Source organism: Bufo bufo, chromosome 3 (genome assembly GCF_905171765.1).
Source record: "Bufo bufo chromosome 3, aBufBuf1.1, whole genome shotgun sequence".
In the NCBI taxonomy this organism is placed as follows: Eukaryota; Metazoa; Chordata; class Amphibia; order Anura; family Bufonidae; genus Bufo; species Bufo bufo.
The window spans coordinates 69035361-69041360 of NC_053391.1; positions in this window are offsets into that span (position 1 = coordinate 69035361).

A 6000-nucleotide genomic window follows, 5' to 3' on the forward strand; every position below is an offset into this window, starting at 1 on the left:
CTAGGTTTTTGAGGAGGAAAATAAGAAAAAAAAAATTTGAACCAAAAGGTGTGCTTTTGGTGGGTTTTGAACTAATTGTGGTCTGTGGATGGCGCATTGTTATGGCGGATCTGTGGGTTACGCACTGTTATAGGGGATCTGTGGGTGACGCACTGTTATGGGGGATCTGTGGGTGACACTTATGGGGGATCTGTGGGTGGCTCTTATTGGGGTCTCTGGATGGCACTGTTATCGGGATCTGTGTATGACAGTTATGGGGGGGATCTGTGGATGACACATATATAGCATCTTATGCTATGTGTCATCCATAGATCCCCTCCATAACTGTCATACACATATCCCCATAACAGTGCCATCCAGAGACCCCAATAAGAGCCACCCACAGATTAGTGAGCGTGGCCGTGTAGTAGAATACAGTCACTGCACGGGCCCCACTGTCATTATAAAAGCAGATGCCGGCCCCTAGCCCCTCCTCCCTCACAGCTGATACACCCGCCGCGCGGCATCGCGGCGGGTGTATCATTGAAATTTCAGCAAAATCAGCAGCATTCGCCCCATAAGTCGCACTGCTATTTTTCCCCCACTTTTGGGGGGGGGGAAAGTGCGTCTTATAGGGCGAGAAATACGGTAATTGCCGTACAGCGGTGCACTTATCGGTTGTAAATCCTTTTGTGGAGTGTATTAGTGGAAAAAGAAAAAATATATTTGCCGGTCAGCGGTGAAGTTATCTGTTGTAAAGCCTTTTGTGGCATGTATTAGTGGAAATAGAAAATATATATTTTCCGTACAGCGGTGCAGTTATCTGTTGTAAAGCCTTTTGTGGCATGTATTAGTGGAAAAAGAAAAAATATATTTACCGGTCAGCGGTGCAGTTAATGTTCTAAAGCCCTTTTTGGCATGTATTAGTGGCACAAAAAAGTATTTGCCGTTGTGTGGTGAAGTGAGAATATTACAGCCCTTTTTGGCGTGTATTAGTGGTAAAAAAAAAAAAAAAGGGCTTATTAGCCGTTGTGTGCTGAAGAGAGAAAATTACAGAGTTTTTTTGGGGTGTTTTAATTTTCTTTTTATTTATTTATTTGATCTAACAGTATGTCAGACAGAGAAGTGCCAGGCCCTGGCGCAGGCACAGGTTGCAGCAGAGAAAAGGGCCGTGTAAGCAGGGGTCGCAGCGAGAGGCCTGAGCTCCTGGTGTCATCTAGCGGTCGTGTCTTGACCAGCAACCCAGCGGTTCTTGAATGGTTGACTCGGTCATCTCTGTTTTGGATCCACTCCTGTTTTTTTTTGGCATTAGCAATACTGATGGATTACTGACCAGATGCTGACCGAGTGAAGGCGGAGTTGATACTTTTGGTCATTTGGTCAGTTTTGGCCCCATGACTGCCCTAATAAGTGAAGTGTTCAGTGATTTTATGTGTGACGCCTGTCATCTGCATATCATACGGACTCGCAGTACTATTTCACTACCAAAGCAGACTCCCTATGTGTGTTACTGCAAGGCACAGTGTTCTACACCACTATAAAGGCTCTCAGCAGCCAGGAAATAGCAGTTTTTTACCGTAATTCACCGTGAATAAATTCAGATCGAACTGAATTTTCCCCAAAAAATCCAACGATCTGGCAAATATATATTTTTTTTAATTCACTTATCTCTAATCACCATATTCTAACCCCCACCCCCCCCCCCCCCCCCACCACAAAACTTATTATGTCTATCAAGATGTTTGAGGGCTCATTTTTTGCGGGACGATCTGTAGTTTTTGCTAATATCATTTTGGGGTGTGTATGACTTTTTGAAACAGCAGGCATCTGGTGGCCATGGTGCGCTGTAGTAGGCACCATCTTTACAGACCTGATATCGTCGGGAAAGAGTTAAAGGGGTATTCCAATCTGGCACATTTATGGCATATCTATAGGATATGCCATAAATGTCCAATGGTGCAAGGCCCACCTCTGGGAGCTGCTCTTTTATCAAGAACTGGACCCCAAAGTAAATGGAGAGCAAGCGGCACATGTGTGGCCACCCCTGGATTTATGTTTAAGTCCTCCTCCCAGTTCAGCAGGCATGATGGCATCACCGCATCGTGCCTTCTGCTGGGAAGAGCTACGGCTGGTGAAGCAGACAGCTCCATGCTTCACCATAGAATTCAACAGTATCTACATCATCAAGGCCTAGATAGAGTTTAAATCGGAACAGGACAAGGTATTTTGGTGCCCTATGCAGATTAGGCAAAAGACGTCCCTTTGTAGAATTAATAAAAACTACCTTACTTGTTATTAAAATAATTTTAAGACATTTTACAAGGTATAGACACAGAATAATAAAGTATTTAATCCCACCACAGCTGATGTCCCTGGACCTTTTCCTCCCCCCCCCCCCATTCACGCAAGAGCCATGAAAGGATGAAGATTGCAGAGTCTCCTTGGCCAGTGACATAGCTATAGTAGGTTAAGAGGTAGAAGTCACATCTGGGCCTATGGGAACAAAGACCTCTCCACCATATAACAAGACACCAGTATTGTAATCGTACCTTGGGGTTTTGCATTGGAGCAAAAACAGCTGCTGAAGAATCTAATAATACACACCTCATCAGTTGCAGAACCTCATAATACACACCTCCGCTTCTGCAGAACCTCATAATACACACCTCAACTGCTGCAGAACCTTATAATACACACCTCAACTGCTGCAGATCATCACTATACACATCTCAGCTGTAGCAGAACTTCATAATACACACCTTAGCTGCTGCAGAACCTCATACTACAAACTTCACCTGCTGGGGAATCTCATAATACACACCTCAGCTGCTGAAGAACCTCCTAATACACACCTAAGCTGCTGAAGAACCTCCTAATACACATCTCAGTTGCTGCAGAACACATAAGGCTTTGATCACATCTGTGTTGGGGCCTCAGTGGCAGATTAGGTCATTAATGATGGACAACATTTTGCAGCCTGCAGAATAATAGTGGGATCCATCAGGTGTTGTCGTCCGTAATGTGGCAGATCAAGGACTACCGGGATTTTCATTGTACTCCTAATGCAGAGCAGAACAGCAAAAGTCACAAACGCAGATGTAAACAAAGCCTAATACACATCCCAGATGTTGCAAAACATTTATGAGTTACGAGAGAACTACAAGTCTAATCATGACTAGATATTTTTATTGGAAATCAGGGGAAATACAGGGAGGAGGTAAAAGAGGAAAGAAGTACAACTTACAGCATGTCCAGGTTGTTATTATGGGGCATCAGTGGACATTATAGGGAGAGGCATATAAGAAAACTACAGCTCCCAGTATGCCCAGACTGTTACTATAAGGCATCAGTAGACATGACATGGAGAGGGGCATAATAAGATCTACAACTCCCAGCATTTCTAGGATGTTATTATGAGCTGAGGGCATTACAAGGATTGAGTATAAGAAAAGAACTACAAACTGGTAATTGACAACTTATAATGGAAGTGAAACCACTACTCTCCCCTCCACACACGGTTGTGACATCACTCAGGCCCTCCACCACTTCTCTGCACTGGTCACATGATGATGACCAGGGGCAGACTGGCCACAGTTCTTACAGGGAAATTTCCCGGTGGACCAATGCCCAGGGGGGCCGCCTGAGCCCTCCTCATGACCAGCCAGTGGAAGTTTTTGGGGATGTATTTTGTGCTGTTGACAGTATTTTGTGATGGACTGTGGTATTTGGCTTTGTTGGGGTGGTATAATGTGCCACAATGTGGTATTGCTGGCCCTGCCTTCCATCAATTCACTACAAAAAATGGGGCCACTTTTAGTTTTTTCCAGGGCCATTTTAAGTTTCCAGTCCGCCCCTGATGATGACTAGTGGCGTAACTAGAAATGGCTGGCCCCACAGCAAATTCTTGCAGCTTCCCCCCAGCCCCCCATCTCCTAAGCAACTTCTTTGCAACCCCTCCTCCTGTGCAACCCCCTGTGCTAGTCAAGATCACTCTCTTAGACCAGGCCCAGCAGCTTTTCTGTCCGTTTTCTACAGTGTCTCTGTATATAATGTCAATGTATAATACTGTTGAGGGGCCCCGATAATAAAATATTTTAGCCCGCCTTTCAGCCGCTTGCCCTGTTTCCCCTATAGCTACGCCCCTGATGATGATATCACTCAGGTCCGTCACCACTTCTCGGCACTGTTGAGCTCTCTAGTCCTACACTGGTCACACAATGATAATATCATTCAGGGTCCTTCTCAATTTCGTATCTTCTCTGGACAGCTAAACTGGCCCTGAACCTACTGCTCAATTAAATTTGTGGCCTGTGGATGCAGATACAATTGATTGCAGAGGTGCCCGGAAACCAGATGAATCGATCTGGTGACCGTGTGCCCAGGAAAGGGGACTGTCTTGCGCCCCATTCAGGAGTTGCACAGGTCTCACAGTCCTAAGGCCAGCCCTGATCCTCACTATGTTTAGACATTTGCTGTAAAGGGTTGTAGTTTATTGTTCAATATGTACTTGTACAGCTCTGCAGCCTTTAAATTAACATTCCTTCTTTCCCAGTGATGTGAAGCCTTGGTAATAGGCTTTGCTATGGTAGACCAGGTTACTTGGTTGTCTATTTGCAATACAGTTCACATATCTTAATGATCTTGTAACTGCTACCCGTTAAAACAATATTCCCAAGTACAATATATTTATTTCTTTTCAATAAGCGGATATTCCCACACACAGATAAGCAGAACGTCATTAGGATTTATTGAGAGGTTAACAACCAAAGCAAAACCTTTGTGTAAAACAGCTGTGTAATAACCAGGCCACATTTCATGGTAAAAGGAAGAAAGAAAACAACGGTACACAAAGAACATACTTGAGAACAGTTTTAATAAATAATGTGACAAAAAAAATTATGTTTTGGATTATCTGATCCTCAGTATGCAAAAATTATGGCTAAAATAAGATGTTTTCTTAAATGAAGAATAACAAAAGCATTAATCACATGGTTTGATCCCTTACAACTGTCAGTCTTTCGGGGTCTTGCTTTCTTGTTTCACGTACAGAACAAAATAACTATAATATGTTATATCTAGATTGTTGAGACCTTAAGGCCGCCATGTTGAAAAAAATTACAATTATGCATTAGCACCAATGACAAAGTACATAATATAAACTAGTTATAGAGTAAAAAATTTCCCATCAGGATTAAGACACCATCTGAAGCTAATCCAGAAGTCAACTTTTTGTCCAACTATTTTCTTCAATTTTTATTTCAATTTATCTAGTTTATACTTTGTACCTAGAAACAATTATTTGAAAACTGACTTATTTATACCATAGGGGCACTGGGGATGGGGGTCACTTGATTTTTAGCTAGGCTGTAATGAAATATATTAACTAACATACTAGATGGGTTTGTAAAACACTGTGGTAGATGATTCAGAACTCATCTTATGTAGGTACTTACTAAAAACTTTTAGAACTAGAGAAAGTTTTGACACTAGACTAAACTTCTCTGCCTTGAATTCAACTTGAACTAATTCAATTTGCAAGTCTATTAACATTCCAGTTACATGAAAAACAACACAGTCATCTTCTTTGAATCTAGCTAAAGCTTTGATGTTTTTGCTGTACTGGAATTCAACAAAAACACTTTGTGAAACGTTTGCATTAATTTTGCATATTGAAATATAAAAAAAATACCAAGAATAAAAAAAGCTTTGATGTTTTTGCTGTACTGGAATTCAACAAAAACACTTTGTGAAACGTTTGCATTAATTTTGCATATTGAAATATAAAAAAATACCAAGAATAAAAAAATAAAAAAACAGGCTGCTGAATATGCATGCATGCTGTCAACAAAACTGGCTACATAATCATCAGTATCAAATCTCAAAAATATTCTTATCAAAAAGACCAGTCTTGCTGACTTTCCAATAATAAATTGTATGTAACCAAATGTAAAATTTTTCAAACTTCTTGTGCCCGATTACCCAAGTGCCCAATGTGTGGAAATACTTAAAGGGGTTATGCGA